At 35.4% G+C, this 18,338-nt stretch overlaps 1 protein-coding gene across 2 annotated transcripts in view; it reads right to left on the reverse strand.

Moving 5' to 3' along the window:
• The window catches only part of GRB10 (growth factor receptor bound protein 10), a 270,769-nt gene that overhangs the window by 201,766 nt on the left and 50,665 nt on the right, over nucleotides 1-18,338 (reverse strand). For both annotated transcript variants that reach the window (XM_074198290.1, XM_074198289.1), the window contains exon 2: nucleotides 15,025-15,172. The gene's annotated coding sequence lies outside the window, so the exon portion shown is untranslated. The remainder of the gene's footprint in view (nucleotides 1-15,024; nucleotides 15,173-18,338) is intronic.

Consider the following 18,338-nt stretch of genomic DNA (forward strand, 5'->3'; position numbering starts at 1 on the left):
TGGGGAATACATACATACATCATCATCATCATCCATCCATCCATCCATCCATCCATCCATCAAATGGAGGAAATATTCACACCTGTGTCATTTGATAATTTGATTAATAAATTTCATGATTATGTTGTATATTAATATTTTGAGCTGTTTTGGGATATTTTTGGTCTCTGAAAGAAATATTTGCTTCAGATATACCAATAGCCATGAAACTAAAAGGTAGTTCCGAGAAACAGGGCATTCAGCCAAATACTCAGTTCTCAATATGCAGATTGTCTTGAAATTCTAACATGTGAAAATAAAAGAAAAAATGCACTATCCTCTAAACTGTAGAGGTTCCCAGCATTTCACCATCTGCAGAATGATGACAAGAGGAGCTGACTTACAACCGGATAAGGAAGAGCAAATTGACAGGTTTTCAACCATTAACGTTACTTCATTTTTCCACATCTGGTTAAGCTTTTAAGTTAAAAAGAAAACCTACTCAGCAAATAAGCTTGTCAAATGAAGTATAGGGATTATTTTCTAGCTTTTTACTAAAGCATAAGATTTATTTCAGCAGTCCCCAGGAATACTGTGATAACTCACCCACCACATTAAAAATTTCAAAGTGAGACTTTCAAAAGCTGAAATCTACCTCCTCCCTTTCCTCTAAAAAAAAAAAAAACAAACCCCAAAACCCACAGGACTATACAGTTTCAAGTAAGTAGTATAATGTCCATAGCTCATCCTTTACTTCCTCAACTTTAAATTAGGATTTTTTTAAAGTCACAGACTTCTTTTTAGACCAATGATCAATGTGCTAAGATTCAAAACACCACAAAGTATATGTACACAAAGTTAAAATTAAACATCATGACTTTTAAATTCCTCATGCGGTTTAGGCCCCTTAGATGCAGTACTCTCTGGTTTGCATTTGACTTGGAAGAACCCTTTAAACAAATTCTTTTTAATTATAAAAGAAACCTGAAAAAAAACCCTAGTATTTTTCAGTTTTGCACTGATTAAAATGTTATCATGAATTTGGAATATGCCTGCTTACTATTAATGCTGATGACTTTTGCTTATTATAGTATTCTCTGAAGTAAGTAGTAATGAAAGGAAGAAGAAAGAAGTGAGGATGAGTCTAGCAAATATTCATTAATCCAATAAACATCCTGAAGTTCTATTTATTAGGTAGCAAGACTTTTGTGGGGTTCAAGAGATGGTGGGGGAAGGACATAAAGTTGAAGAAGATCCTAATCTTGAACTCAATGAAATCATAGTGTAGTACAGTTCAGGTATAATCTCCTTAGGGTTCATTCTAGATTTATTAATTTAGAGACCTTAGAAGCCACTAAATTTTCCTCAACCCTGCATTTTATAGATAAGAATCTGAGCTTAGAAAAATTAATTTACTTATTCAGGATCACACTTGAATGGAATTCAGATTATTCTGACATCAGGACATTATCCAGTGTCAACAAGCCAACACACATACACTGACCATTTCAGCCAAACTGGCTTATTTGCTAATCTCAAAAAATGATATTCCATCACCATGCTTTTGGACAGGCTATCCTCCATACGTAGAATGTAGTCCTTTTTCACTTCCATCTTTTACATCCACCTCCCACAAAAATTCTTTCTTTATTCTATAGTATCAGTGGCCCCTTCAAAAAAGTTACTCATTTATTTTACGTTTTACATGTGATTTGTGTTCATGTTGTTTCCATTTAGTTGAATGTAACTTTTCTGTTAACCTTTACATAAATCTGTACCTAGCAAAACTGTAAGTACATAATAAACATTCACTGAATAAAATACTCATTGAGCCAGAAATGTTTCATTTTTATAAAAGGTATTCCCACTAACAAGAATCAGACTTCATTCTCAAACTTTCATTTAAATCTGACTATCTACACAATTTATGTTGACTCATTTATCAGCTCCATTACCTGTTTTTGGGAATAATGCAACCCTGTACCAAGATGTTCCATCACTGAAAGGGGCAGTCATAAGCCACTTTAATTCTCTTAGGGAATTTTGATGCCAAATACCAAAATTCACAATATTAAAATCAAAAATAAGAGTAAAGAAAAAGCTTAAAATCAGACTTTGGCTTGCAATAATAAGAAATCAAAACCTGTCCTGTAAGCAAAATGTTTCAGCATTTGGGATGACCATAGTGATTTATCCTGTATACAAAACTGCCTTCCATTACAGGTTGAGAAAGAATATGTCTCTACTTTTATTCTGTTATTATTTAGTCAAGTCTGACCCTTCATGGCATCTGAGATTTTCTTGGCAAAGATACTGGAGTGTTTTGCATTGCTTTCTCCAGTTCATTTAACATATGAGGAAACTGGGGCAAATAGGGTTAAGGGACTTGCCCATGTGCTTCTATACTTTTGATTAACTAACAGCACTCAAGATTTAAAGTTACAAGGGACCTTAGAGGTCATCTAGCACAATCCCTTCATTTTAAAGACAAGGAAGCTAAGGTCCAGAGTTGAAGGGGATTGACTAGAGTCACATAGCTAATAAGTGTCTCAGAAGGGATTCAAATCAAGATCTTCCTGACTTCAAATCCATCACTTTATCCACTAGCCTGTGATGCTTTTCTTCATTGGGAAATCATTTAGCATCAACAAAAGAAGCATCTCTTTCTTTTCTAGTCTACAAACTGGAAGATAAATTGCAAAGCTTTTTAAGATGCCCTAAATAAACACAAAACATCTTATATTTATGATGGAAGTAGTGAATTTTTGAAAATGTGCATTAAAATAATTATAATTTGTTATTAAAGTAAGATACTCTGTTTTTGCTAACCGCTGTCACCAATATGCGCTGTTCTCTTCTTATAATAAACAATCATAAATGGTTTCTACATTGCATGACATTTTTGTAATTCTTATTTGCCCTGATCCACCTACACTCCCCTCTATGAGCAATGGGAGATTTGGGGTAGTGACTTAGTTGGTGACTAAGAGACCAAATGAAACAGACCCCCTGAGTGATGGGATTTTAAGAAAATTATAGCAAAACATTCCACAAAGATGTATTATTCAATTAATGAAGTGAACTCATCTCAGTGACTTTTGACATAGGCAAATCACAATCATTTTGAGTCTCATTTTTTTTACATCTACAAAATGATAATAAAACCAACTACCCCACTATCCAAAGTCCTCACTCCTTGTGAGTCTGCCCTTCCCTTTCAATATCTATTAGATTCCAAAATAGGTTCAAAATAACCCCTTACCTCTTTCTCCCTTATTATCTCCTTGTTTTTGAATCCAAATTGCCACCACCTAAAATTTGAGACTCTCAAGTAATTTTCATTATAGCCTTAAATAGATCTGATTATATTAAGGGTTCACTATTTTATATGGGAATCTATTTAAAATCAATCTCTAATACAAAGAATGTCTAAGAAAGATAATGAATTTCCTTATCCTGACTAGGATCAACCAGATAAGAGAAGGAAAATAATACTTGGGTTTAGTCTCTACATTGCCTGGAAGACTTTTGCTCTGTATCTGGTCTCTGGAAGGAGGGAAGGGTCTCTGAAAGGTAGGCAAAATCACAAAGAGTCTCAATTTGACCCTAATATTACTTTATCTCCAAATGTCTCCTCTACTGATTCTTCTTTAATTTATGAGTCAATGTTTGACAGGTCTATTAACTGCATTACAATTATTTGTGTTTCAATATTGTTGATGAAAACGCAGGTATCAAAACTTGATCCAATCCCTGCCCCTAACTTTCCATTAACTTCAAACAATTAATCAATAAGTATTTAGTATATGTCCACTGTATACTACACAAAGATAAAAATTAATTAGTCCCTGCCTTCTGAGAGTATGTGTATATATCTATCTATCTATATATATATATATATATGTAAATATGTAAAAATCAGTACAAAGTTATATATGTGAATTTATTTATTCTATTTAGTTTTTTGAGGGGCACTATTCATTGAAGAGAACTGAAGAAGTGTACTTGAGTTAACTTTGATGGAAGCCAGGAGAGCCTTCAAATAGCTAGTTTCAATTTACAAGGTGTTTTTCAGGGACTTATCTGTAATTTAGGTGTAATAATGAACAGAGATGGAGAAAAGATAAAAAACATATATGCATATATACAAACATACATTCAAATGCATATATATAACATGTTTTGATGTATTCACATCTGTAGAAATATATCTGTGTGTTTGTGTGTGTGTGTGTGTGTGTGTGTGTGTGTGTGTGTATGTGTGTGTGTAAAAAATCACTTGAGTGTGTTGTTAAGATCTGGTTACACAGAGACCCTGAAAAACCCCACTAATTTGAAACATACACACAAAGTAGTGTTATTCTGATGTCTCATTCTGTCAGAACAAATAATCCATGTCTTCAAAGATATTTGTCCCCCAAAGCTTCACCCCCAAAACAACAACAACAATTAATAATACATGTAAAGGAAATGGGTCCTTATCAATTTGGGCATAGATTGATAAATCAAGGTACACAAATGTCATGACTTATTTTGCATATAAGTGAAATGAAGAATAAAAAAAACTTGAAAACATTTCTCGGTGACATGATACAAAGCAAAGAAAACAACATTAGAAGAATTATAGACACAAGGATTACAATCATGCATTTTTTTTAACAGACCTATGAATTCAGTGGATGAAATTACCAGGGAGGCAACTCTATCACTGTTGAACAATTTATAGACTGAGAAGCAAGAGATGATAATATTAAAAAGGTAATCTGACTCTTGTCCATTATAATGATCAATCTCTATCCTGGAGAATGAGGGACAAGAGGTGGACACCCTATAGTCATCATGGAGCATGATGTAAACCGCCCACCAAGGTTGTGATAGCAGTTGGTTTTGTTTTAATAGTTTTCTTAGTTCCCCTGTAGGACTTTGTAATGGGGTTTCCTGATCAGCCATAAGTAAGGCTAGATGACTTCTGAAGTCCTTTCCCATTGAGATGCAGTGATCCAGTGATATAGCTCAAAATATTCAAAGCAGAACTTTTTGTAGTAGCTAAGAAATGGAAATCTAGCAGATGCCCATTCTCTGGGAAAAACAGTCAAAAAATCTGATTCAAGGAATGATGAATATGTAAAGACACATAACTGATGCAAAGTGAAATAACAACTACCAAATTACAAATGGAAAAAAAACAAAAATAAAGCAATGAGTTCTGTGAAGTTATAATGACTTTACTTGACCCCAAAGAATCAACATGAGAAGGTACCTCCTTTCCTGCATTGAAGAGGAATGGAAACTAGGGGTATGAAATATTGCACATGATGTCAGTCTTGATAGATGAGCTGGTTAGTTTGTTCTTTTTTTTTAACTGTTTTCTTTTTATTTAATATTTTGTTCTTGGTTATAACAGACAGTTAACTGAGAAGATATATTGGGAAATGTAGATGATGCAAAAGCAAAATATCACAGTAAAAAAGTTAATAGTTTTCTTATTACAAGGGGGCAATAGACTAAGATGAGGGTATAGTTAAGAGGAACTGCTAGTATTAAAAGAAAAAAATCATAAAACTTGCTTAAGTAAAATAAATAAATAAAATTAATTTTTTAAAGGCTACACAACTGAAGAACAAGATGGCTCAAATTTAAAGATTTCAAGCATGGACCTGAACATAGATTCTATGTCTGTTATTTTGAGGACAACACAAGTAGAGAAGTTCAACATATGGTTAAATATAAAATTTTTATTTTTTTATGCCACAACAACAACATATATATATATGTATGTATGTATATGTATATATCTGTGTGTAAGAATACCAAACAGATGTTCTTACCTGCCTAGCCTTTCTGACGTGATCCTGACCATGCTCTGGGAACAGTTCTAGTTCTGAATAAGAAATATTTGCCTTCCATGGGAGTCCTGGGCTATCAGTCAAGTTCTATTTTCCTTTCTGGTATCTCATGTCTAAACCAGATTTCTTTCCACCATCCTAAACACAATTCATAGTGATCTTCTTGATCCATCTTCCAATGGTTCCAATGGCTTGATGCCGACAATTTGACTGCCATTTAAACTTACTACCTGTAGCTACAGAACTCTCCTGCGATTTCCCCTTATCTTAGGTGACTTCTCTGTGCTTAATCTAATCTACCTGATTTATGGGTCCTGGGTCCCCAGTCCAACCAAGCTGACTAGTATCTATATTTCCTCATTTGTTCCATGTTCTTTTCAATTCCATTCCTTTATCTATAAAATAAATACTACATTGGAATCATGATGCCAACCTTCAAATTTGTGTCTCCTTGACTCCATTCATCAATATTATTTCCTCCTATCCCAAATTATTGTGATGTTTGGTTCTTTCCAATCATCTGCCAAAATGATTTGCCCAAAACACAGAATTGACCACACTGATCCCATGCTAAATAAATTGGAGTGTACAGTTACCTCTAGGATCAAATATAAACTACTCTGTGGAGCATTTAAACTCTTGCTAATCTGACAGCAAGCAACATTTCTAGGTTTATCAAACATTATTCCCCTTGCCTCTCAAACTGGTCAAACTGGTCTTCTCATACATAATATTCCATATCTCCTACCTCCATGGATAGGATATCCTCCAAGTCTATAAGATACTCCTCTCCACCTTCATCTCTTAGATTCCCCACTTTCCTTCAAAATTCAGTTCAAATTAAACTTTTCCTGATTCCTGATCTCTTAGTCATCTTAAAGTTTCTCCTTGAAAGAAAATCCATTGTTTTTGGAGGAACAGAATTATACCAATTCAAACTTTCACATTATTAATGACACCAGAAGGCAAAAAGATAAAATGAACAACCAATGCCTTACAGGTTCTCTTGGAAGCAAGTAAATAAAGAACCAAAAGACAACATGAAGCCCCATTTCATCATTGGTCACCTCTTACAAGAAGTATCTGTAAAAGCACAGTCATAAAAAATAAATGTAGTTTATCCACCCACATTTATCACAAAGGCTGAAGATAAAGAGAAATTTTACCAAGAACTTGATTAAAAATTTCCAAGTTAAAACTTAAGAGTATCACATACTTTATCCCCAGTGACTTCTATGTAAAAGAGAGCATAGGCATTGATGGTGGAAAATATGTTGGAAATATGACAAGAATAAAGAATACCATAAAGAAGACTCATAAATATAAATCATGAGCTAAATTCTTTGAAATAACAAAGAAAAGATAAGATGTCCAGAAGAGCGGCTCTAATTCTACAATTTTGGCCAATAGCAAATAACATAAGATCATAAAGCAAGCAACTGATTATATTTAGCAACAGAAAATAATTGTTCCTGATAGGAGTAATTCCTAAATCAGCTGTTTATTTGCAGTTAGAAAATCAATTTATGATAGAGAAGAAATAAAAATTAATACAACACCAAAAGGAATAAAAGTAAAAAAAAAGACAATGTAGAATTTACACAATTCTAATCTGATCTATTTAAACAAATTACTGATGCTGAAAAATGTGAAATGGATAAAGGAAAAGACATCAACACAGATCATGACAAATACAAACAGAATTTTTAACTGTTTGAAATTAAACTGATGTGTAAAGTTTTATTGAGAAGGATACAAGTTAGATCTTATAACTCATTGGAAATAAGAGAGAGAGAGTGGAAGGAAAAAAATTTTTAAAAAGCTTAAAGATTCAAATAAACAACTATCCCACGTATATTTAAGGATAACATGGGCCAGAGAATAAATGAAAAAACAGCAAAGTTAAACAAAGATTTATTTTTCTTTACATATATACTTTTGAATAAATGTTTTTATCCTGAGCATAATAAATATCAAATAAAATGAACTTTTCCAAATACAAAGTGGGTCAGAAAAGGATTACACATGAAATTATAAATCTATTATTATATGTAGTCTTTGTCTTCCTAAGTATATAATAAATTCAACTTTCAAAACTGTTCAGTTCTTTTTTATTTTGTCCTCTCTGGATTTTAAATCCTTCAATTACTCTTTATGAAGAGGTGTGGAGAGGAGAGAGAGAGAAAGAATCAATGTTACTGTTATTTTTCCCAACTCTCCCTCCGAAAAAGTTGAAAGAAAAGAAACTCACTGTCTTATAACAAATATGTACAGTTCAAACAGAACAAATTACCACTTGTTCAAAAATATCTGCCACACTCACTACATGAACCTATCATCTCTGTTGTTAGGAAGTTGGGAGCTTTGGTTTTCTGACATCATTGTTGATCACGTTTTTGAGTCTTCAAAGCTGTCTTTCTTGACAATGTTGTTATTGTACTGTGTCTTTCTTTCCAATGCTATCATTGTATAAATTGTCTGTTTTGCATTCTATCATACAAGTCTTCCTAGGATTCTCTCAAATTCTTTACTTCCTTAATTTCAAGGAAAGGTAAGTTTTACCTTTACATTGCTCTAAATCAGGTCTTCATATTAACATGGTTCTCCTCCTTTCCAGGTCTCCAAATTTTATTGTTCCATTAGTTTATAAGTTCCTTGAAGACTACCTTGCCTGCTTCCATTTGTACACTCAGGACTTATTGTGATGTTTATTATATGGAAAGCTTTTGATAAAGTCTTTATCTGTCTAGCTTTAACAGTCAATAATATCCTATTACAATCATAAACCAACTACCCAATTGATGACCATCCTTTTAGTTTCCTGTTCTTTGCTATAATAAGAAAGACCACTATGAACATTTTTGTTTATGTGCATCTGGGTTCCTTTCCTGTCCCTTTGATGTCCCTGAGCTATAATAGTGTAACTGGGTCAAAAGTCTACAGTTCAGTGACATTTTGAGCATAGTTTCAGTCTTTCAAAATAGTTGGACCAATTCATAGCGCCATCAAGAGTGCTCTTATGTGTTTTCCCATAGATCCTCCAACATTTTCCTTTCCTATCACTTTTAGCAAGGAGAGAAGGGCGACCATATTTTGACTCTAACAACACAGTTCCAGATGTCTCTACAGAAGCATTGATGAGGACAAAACAGGTAAAGCAGACTCAATTAAATACACCCTAAGGAATTTAATACTGGAGACAATTTTAAGGGTTTGAAGAGATGAATTCTCAAAATGTCTGAAGGATGGGAACATGCCAATGGGAATCAGGGAGAGAGATCTCAGCCCTTACTATAACTAATGAAGAAATAAGAGAACACTAAGAAATACTGAGCCATGCCTACTTTCCTCTTCTAAATAAAATTTTTATGAAAATAATCTACATACAGACTGACTGATATTTTAGAAGGGACCAGGCAAGGTCTTGCCAAGTGATATTCCAGAGCAAATCACAACTTGACTATCACACAAACCAAGGGATATGGAAGAAAATAAGATCCTACTGAGCTTGTTTTTTGGCCATAAAAAGACATCTGATTCACAAAACTCCTCTCAAAGCTTCTCCAACACCTTCAAATAAGGGATCTTTTCAATGCATGTCAATAATATATGATTCCTTGAAAGATATGCCAGTAGTAGATAACCCTGTCTAACAACCATCATTATTAATATCAAGCAAAATAAAAACATATGTTTTCCCCTGTCATAGAGCATGTTCAATACAGCATATGAGATAAGAAAGTACTAGATTCCTCATGGATGATCCCACAGGTATTCCTGTTTATAAATAAAATGTGGATTGAATTAATTCCCCAGAATGCTGTACAAGCACTCAAAATTTGATCAATTAGATGCTCAGGAAAAACCAAGTGGTTGAACAATACTGATTGTCTAGGTTATGAATTGCAGACAGATCAACAATAGGTGCACCTATCAGTATAAAAATAAAAATTGACAAAGAGGCTTTTTTTTTAAAAGGGGGGGGGCTGATTTTCTATTGGGAAGTTCTTTTATGCCCATTAACAAACTCCTATTTCCTTAATATCAGTATTCTACCAGAGGCAGTATAAGAAGTATAAAGTAAGTCATGAGAGAACTACATGACTGGGGGAAAAAATTAGACAGTTGAGTAGTAAGACTGTGAGAAAAATCAGTAGATTGCCTATACAGTCTACTGGTATCCATGAAGTGGCAGAAGATCGCTAGGAAAGCTTTCCAGTACATTGGGTGACACCCTCCCCACTCTGATAATATTACGGAATAAACTAAAATCGATGAAAATCATCACATAGGTTACACCAGCATGGATGAGACAGTGGACAAAATACCCAATCAAAAAGATCACAAATCATTTAAAAAACTAGAGATAGTCCCCTAGTACCTACCAAACTTCTACCTAATGGAACAATATCACTAACTATATTCTTCTTCATTCTGATGGTGATAAAACATGATCTAGCTGAAATAGCATTGGACTTAACATTAACAATGATTTATTAGGAGACAACAACAACGATGACTACTACTACTACTACTAATACTGCTGCTGCTGCTGCTGCTGCTGCTGCTACTTACTACTCAGATTTCAACCCCAAAGTAGGAAAATAATCCATTAAAGTAGATTTAATTTTCATTGTTTCTCTGCCAAAAGATTGCTGATTAGACTGATACTGAGGTCTACCCCTTTGAAGAAACGCTTCCATCAATTATAATCTTAAAAGAAAGAAAATATCTGACAGGTCTGATAAGCAGTTTGTCTTTAAGGGAAATAAAAAGGGGGAAGGGCAGAAGGGAAATTTTTCTACCTTTTTAAAATGTGCCCTTTAAACATTGAGAATACTTGCCAGAAATTAAAAGAGTCTGAAACCTAAAGCAATCTCATCTTCACTCATAATAAATTTTTCATTATAGATTAAAAGGACCTCTGGCAGCACAAATGAACAAATAAATCCAAGTGGGTTAGAGGGTTAAGGAAGAAAATGTCTTCTCACACAAACCAGAAATTGCCAAGATCTCAGCCTTTAGGATATTCTACATTAATTTTCAGTCCCCAATTTTTCTGAAATAAGCCACTAGATCCAAAAGGAATATTGAGAATAGTCAACACTAATTCATTTAAACATTTAACAAATGTCTATTATTTGCAAAGCACTGTACTAGAGATTAGGAGAGATACCAAGATAAAGAGAAAGCTTAACTGAAAAATAATAATATAAATTAGAACATGATGAGTAAAGAAAAGAAGTAGCCAGATGGCACTGTATATTGAGTGTATTTGGAGTCAGAAGACCTGAGCTAAAATCCGACCTCTGGCAAATATCAGTTGTGTGGTGGGCAAGTCACTTAACTTTTCTCAGTCTCAGTTCTCATCTGTAAAATGTGAGGATTAGACTCAATCACCTCTAAGGTCACTTTCAGCTCTAAATCTATGATCTTATGGAAAGGAAAATAAAATACTCTGTTCGTTATTTGGTTGTGTCAATCAAGTCTGACTCTTCATGACCTCATTTGGGGTCCTTTTGGAAAAAAGTGATTTACTATTTCCTTTTCCAGATAATTTTACAAATGAGGAAACTGAGGCAATCACGGCAAAGTGACTGGCCCTGGAACACACAAATACAGAAAGTATCTTGAAGCAAGATCTGAACTTGAAAAGATAAATCTTCTTGACTCTATCTATTGCCCCAAATGCTCTGAGATATCAGATAATGAAGAAATTACTTCTAAATTATAGCAAATTAAGGAAAGACTTCATGGATATTAACCAAAAAAGATGGTGAGTTGTGATTGAAGAAAGCAACAGTGTAGAGGCAGAAAACCATGAGTTATAGTCTTCCAGAAGACATAAATAATGCAGTTTGGCTTGAAGCAGCCAATATCTAATGGGCAGCATAATATAGTAAGTCCAGACAGGCAGACTGGGAGCAGATTGTAAGGTGTCTTGAAGGTGAAGCTTAAAGAGTCTAATCTGAATTTAGTAGGCAGCTGGTAGTCTTAAGGAGGAGAAGATGGGGCAGATGATTAAACCTGTATGCCAGGCAGACTAATCTGAAAGCAGGGTGTGGGATGACCTGAAAACCAAAAGGTCTGGATGGAGATGTCTGCTAGGTAAAGCCACCGCAACAGACTGGGTAACAGCCAATGTGTGTGGCCTAAATTAGAGTGACAGCAGTGGAGGAGTAAGTCTCCAACTTAAGGTACAATGAAGAAAGAAAATTAACACAATTTGGTGTTTGCTGAGTGAGAAGGGAAAAAGGACTGTAAATAGTAATTCCAAGGAGATGGATCTGAGAGTGAGAAAATGACAACAATAAATGCTCTTAAATATAATTAATAACTACCAATAATAACTCATATTCAAGATATACTTTATATATATTATATCACAAATGACTGAAGGATCAAGGCTTTGTTGTTATTGTTCAGTTATTGTTCATGATCCCATATGGGATTTTCTTGTCAAAGATACTAGAGTGGTTTGCCATTTCCTTTTTCAGTGAACAACGGCAAACAGAGGTTAAGTGACTTGAGCAGGGTGATACAGCTAATGAGTATCTGAGATCACATTTGAACTCAGGTCTGACTCCAGGTCCAGTATTCTACCCCCTAAGCCACCTAACTGCCTGCAGTCACTGATTTAGAATCACCTCAATCTATGATTTAGATCTTAGATCATCAAGTCCAACCTTCTCATTTTACAGATAAGGAAACTGCCTCATTGGGGTGAACGAAGTTGTCCAAGGTCACACTGTGTAATAAATAGCAGAGATAAGATTAGAACTCATGTCCAAAATCAGTAACACACTACTTCCCATATTTCACTGGATTCTCAAAACAAACTTGAGAAGAAGGTATACTATTTCTGTCTCCATTCTACAAATTAGGATATTGAGGCTCAGAGAGGAGAAGGGGTTTTCCTCGGGACAGGCAGCTACTAAATTTCTGCCTCCAAGCCCAGAGTCATTCACCATGCAACACTGCCAGAGGCTCTGGGGGGAAGCAACAAAATGAGTTTTAGGTATGATGAACTGGTCCAATCAAGGAGTTAAAAATAGTGCTCCAAAGTCATCTGGAGACATGCCCTTCTGAGGGCAAGCTGCAAGACTCAAGACACCTAAAAAAATCTGGTTATTCTCAGGACTGGGAAACAAAAGGTACAAAAGTGATGCAGCATTTCCTTTCAGTAATCTAATTATCACTCACTGAGTCTTCTGAGAAATAGAGGAGAAAGAGGAAATCAAAGACCATTTCATTCAACCACTTTACAGAAGAGGAAACTGAGGCCAGAGGAGTTTTATTATTCAATGTCACATAAACAGTAAGCACAGAGGTTATATTTGAACTCAGGTCCTCTGAGACTCCAGAATCAAAATTCTTCCAATGTACCCCACTTCTTGGGAAAGCTAATCAAGAGTGTCCTGAGACTAAATCTGTCAGAAAGCCTGACATTATTGCAAGAATTATATTTTTCTATTGAAGAATTCTCTTCCCCCCAATTCTCCACCCCCCTACAGTTTTTCTTCCAAACCCATCAGTTTAAATAACTTTAAATCACATTTTGAGACAGCAACAACAAAGGATCAAGGGGTAACATTTTTAAAATTAAAAAGGAACAAAATAATTTTTCCTGTTAAAAAGTACACACTCTGGGTCTGTATCATGACCAGATAAAGGAGAAGGGAAGAAAGAGAGTCGGGAAGAGATGAGAGAAGCCAAAATGATAATTTACTATCCAGTTGCTAGTTTCTAAATCAAGTTCTCTCTTCCAGATCTATCTCCCTAGGCTTCAATTCCAATTCCTCAGGCAGCTTTTGTTGAAAAGGAGCCCTAATTCCTGGCACAGCACTATACCAGAGTAATCAATAAAAGTATCAGTTACTGAAGAGGACACATCCTTAAGTGGTGAACTAAAAAAAAAGCTCTTATTTCCACCCATTAGCATCAGTCCCCTGCCAATCTGATTATTCAGAACTTCCAAGATCCATTATCACCAAATATATGATCAGCACCCCACTCTTGTATCCATCTGGTTGGCCTGTTACAGAGAGTACTTCATCCTTCGAAATTCCAACTACCCACTGGATTATAAACTTCTTGAGAGCAAGGAGAATTGTTTTACTTATATATTTTTTTATTAGCTCATCCTTCCGAGCTCTCTCTGCCTTGACCCCCATTACTAACACCCCTACTGTAAACATCAAAGGATCTTACTAAATGAATTTAAATGATTAGATTGTTCCTTGAAGGCAGGGGTTGTCTTTTGATTCTGTTCATAATCTTATTAATATATAACATTCATGACTGAAATAAAAATAAAGACTAGATTTTGTTATGCACTACCTGTTTTACCAGGATCTCAACTTCCTCATTTGTAAATTGAGTTGGTTAGTCACTTCCAGTTCAAAATTTGTGGTTCTATGGAAAGCTACCTCAGATGATCTGCCTAATATCTCCCTCCCCAATATAAAGAAGCTTGACACTTTTGAAATTTTATCCTTTCCTGGGGTTGCTACCCCAAGATGCTACCACTGACCTCATTTTACAGAGAAAGAAACTGAGGCAGACTTTAGCTACATTATATTTCAGGGCATGCAGGATGTAAAAGTCTCATCTTATAGGAGGAGCTCTTCTTTAAATGATGCTTGCCCTTCCTTCTCAAAGAAGACCATGACATCAGGGAGGTGATGCCATGACAAGCATGTGAATTAGAAGTGAGTGAGGAGGGCTGTGCTAATTCATCAACCTCAGTTTCTTCTCCAGAGTCATCTGGGTCCAGTGCTGTTTCTTCTCTGGTTACCTTCCATCTCTTATACCTAATTAGTTTACATGAAGTCTTTCCCATTAAAATGTAAATTCCACTTTTTGCCTTTATTTTTTATCTCTAGTTCTTAAATACTTGTTGGCAGAGTGACTGCTAGCCCAAGAGAGTGCAATCTTGTAAAACTAATCCCAGCCAGGGATTCTTTACCCCCATTCTTCTGCCTTCTCAATGTCCAGAGAAGAATCTAAGAATGAGGAGTAAAGAAAGGTGGAGAAAGAAAAAAAAAAAGGATGGGATAAATTCTCTTCTGACACTTTCAGTCTAAATGAAGGAGAAAGGAGAGGAAATATTTATCTTTTTATATTTGGTTATGTATTCTTATCAGTCCTTCTGTCTTCTTAAAGAAAGATTCCCTTTATAAAAATAAAGATATCTTACCAGTCCTGGTTTTGTCCAGTCTGATTAATAGGTTGTCTATCCTCACTTGACTGAGTGAAACTGGAGAACAATCAAAACTGCCAATCACCAGGACATCTGTTCTCAGCGTTGAGTCCACTCCCGAATACCATCTCAGGAAACTCCAAAGCTGAAAAAATAAGCAAGTCTTCACTGAACTCATTTTCTGCTACTGAGAGTAAAGTTAAAAAGGAAGACAATTGTAAAAGGACTAATTTAAGATTTCAGGCAGAGAAAAAAATTAAAAAAAAAAACTTTTAAAGAAGAGATTATCGACTAGAAACAGGGTTCTGGTTGCCATGTCAACTGATTACAGGAACAAACTCCAAAGAGACCAAAGGGGAGATAGGCCCCCTCCCCCATCCCATGTCTGGAAAGCAAAACAAGCCTCAAGAATGAGGCTCTGCCACCTCCTACACAGGGTCATGCTCCTTTCCCTTTTTTTTCCAAAACTCTTCTTATATTAGGGACTCTCTCTGGATGTCCTCTGACAATATCAATATCATGTTCCAGGTCACAGCCTAGGGACCATATCTCCCTTTCTTCACAAAGTCTTCCCTGGTCATACTATCCCTTTTTCTCAATACCCACTGACATTAAATCCCGATCTCACACTACAATCATCTTTATCAAGAAAAGATAACAGCTACATTAATGCTTTAAGATTTCTAAAGGGCTTTATACATTGAAGCAGGCAGATCCAGGGTCCTTTTTGACTCCAAATCTGGCGCTCTATACACTGCACCAATAAGTGTCCTCTCGTATTTAAAGTTCAAAATACAAGACAATTTACTGACTGATAATTTTCCCATGGTAGATACACACTGTCCTCTCCCTTATCGACCTCTTCAACTCTCATAATCTCCGATTGTGTCCTACTTCTGCCACCTACAGAGGTGGTTCAAACTGACCTCACCATCACCCCAGATAAACTCCAGATTCCCCTCCTCCATCATCACCATTATCTAGTCTTCCTCTTCTCTTGGGTCTCACTCCTGTCCCTTCTATCATGAAGACACATCTTCCTCTTCTCTTAGCTCTTCTGATTTCATTTCTCCTCTCTCCTTCAGTTTAGATCAGAAAGCCATTCCTACATTCAGTGCTCTGCAGGAATCTCTTCTCTCATTCTCTAACAGTTCCCATCCCTGCTAATATCCAGCCCTGAATCAATCCCACCATCTGCTTTCCTCCTACAGGGTTTCTGGGTCCTGTTAGACTTGGTCATTTGGTCTACTCCAAAACTTCATGGCAACTTCCCATTACTTGCCTACCTCAGTTTCATTATCTGTAAAATGAGGATAGTAGCAGTTTCTAACCCCCAAGAAGATAAAATTTGGAAAGTCCTTTAGAAAATGGACTCTCACTGCCACAAAAACCTACCTCTCTCCTCATTTCTCATTGACTCTCTCCCATACCAAACCCAATGGCTACTGCAAACCTTTTCAGTTGGGTCAACAACTCTATTCTCACCTCCTTTTCTCTTACTTTACAGACAAAATTCTAGTGTGAAATTCCCTCATCTCCCTTTCTCTATATACCTAAAAATACTCTTTTTTATTTATTCATTCATTCATTCTCACTGCTTCTTTCCCTTCCATGGTTAGGAGATGCAACTGAAGTCATCTAGGACCTGTAATGAAGAATCCCTGGCAAGTGTAGAGATAGGTTAAAACTAATATATTATGCTGTTTGTGGATGGAAAGATTGTGAGCTCCTAATTGGGTCTACAAAGGAAAAAAAAACAACTCATAAAGATTGAGTTTTACTTAGTCCTCAGCTCCCTTGAAACATGACTTGGAACATCCCCATTACTCTGTCCTGAAAGTACTCTGTATTTTCACTGACTTCTTAATTGCCAAATCCAGTGACCTCTTTTCAGGTCTCATCCTCCTTATCCTTCCAACAGCCTTTGACTTTTGATACTCTCACCCACGAGACCTGTTAGGCTTGGTGTCTTCTGATTCTCCTTCCTACTGACTGCTTCTTCATTGGTTTAGCTTCCTCTCCCTATTTAAAGAGTTGTAATTCAAGACTCTCTTCTTGCTCTTTCCTGTTTCCTTTGGCAATCCCAACCACCTTGACTTTCCTGACACTTCAATGAAAGTAGTTTCACAGACTGGCTCTTATATACTTCCAAATTTCTTCCAAGTCATCAACAGACTCCCTTGCACCTAGTTCTTTATTTTCCTTCAAGAACAAATCTACATGTAACCTACTTGAGCTTTCTTTCATTCCTCTCCCTCTTCATCTGAATGCAGTCTTTCCTCTTAAATTTCTCATTACAATTATCTGATCTCTCCTTTTCCTTTATCATTTCATCTTTTATCCTATTCATTTGTGTAAACCACCACTACCACTATCCTCCCCCCTGAAAACTTTTTCCTTTTTAATAGCTGTTATGGCTATTTCCATTTTTGAATACTCGGCCAAGGTCTAAGAGTCTAACAAATTTTTGTCTATTTTAATTTCATTTGTTAGGTATTTTTGCATTACTGCAAAGGAGATCATGTGTGCTCATTGTGACTTCATGTATTTATCAAAAAATAGCTCAATAAAATGTGCTGATGGACTGGTTTTTCCCATATATTAATCCTAAAAATAAGATGAGTGCCTACAATTTTTTCATGTGCTATAAGTATACATACAGCTTAATAAACCTTAAGACCTAAATTTTGGCTATTTTATTTACATATATATATATGTGCATATACATATATATATGTATAAATGTGTACATGCATATTTGTATATACATATAAGGGAAGAGACAGAGACAGAGTCAAAGATTTGTTGTTGTCCAGTCATGTTCAATTCTCTATGGGAGTTTTCTTAGCAAAGATAATGGAGTGGTTTGCCATTTCCTTCTCCAGCTCATTTTACAAATGAGGAAAATGAGAAAAACAGGGTTAATTGATTTGCCCAGGGTCTCACAGCTAGTAAGAATTTGAAGTCACATTTGAACTCAGGAAGATGAGTCTTTCTGACTTCAGGCACTCTATTGTATTCACTGTGCTCCAAAGCTGCCCAGAGTCAACAAGATGCAAATATAGACAAACTTAAATAGTGAAACAGAGAAAGAGGCAGAGAGAAACAACGATGCAATAAAAAAAAAACAGATACAGAAACAAATAGGTCCAGAGCTATTATTTATGGATATATATGGCTATAGATAGGTTTATAGTCCAGAAACTATATCTACCATCAGCAATTGTCATTAATATATAATCTCAGAGAACTAACTAGAACAATAAGAGAATAAGCAGATTTATGGATGGGTTAGGTATAAGATGTAGAAC

This window comes from Macrotis lagotis, chromosome 8 (genome assembly GCF_037893015.1).
Source record: "Macrotis lagotis isolate mMagLag1 chromosome 8, bilby.v1.9.chrom.fasta, whole genome shotgun sequence".
In the NCBI taxonomy this organism is placed as follows: Eukaryota; Metazoa; Chordata; class Mammalia; order Peramelemorphia; family Peramelidae; genus Macrotis; species Macrotis lagotis.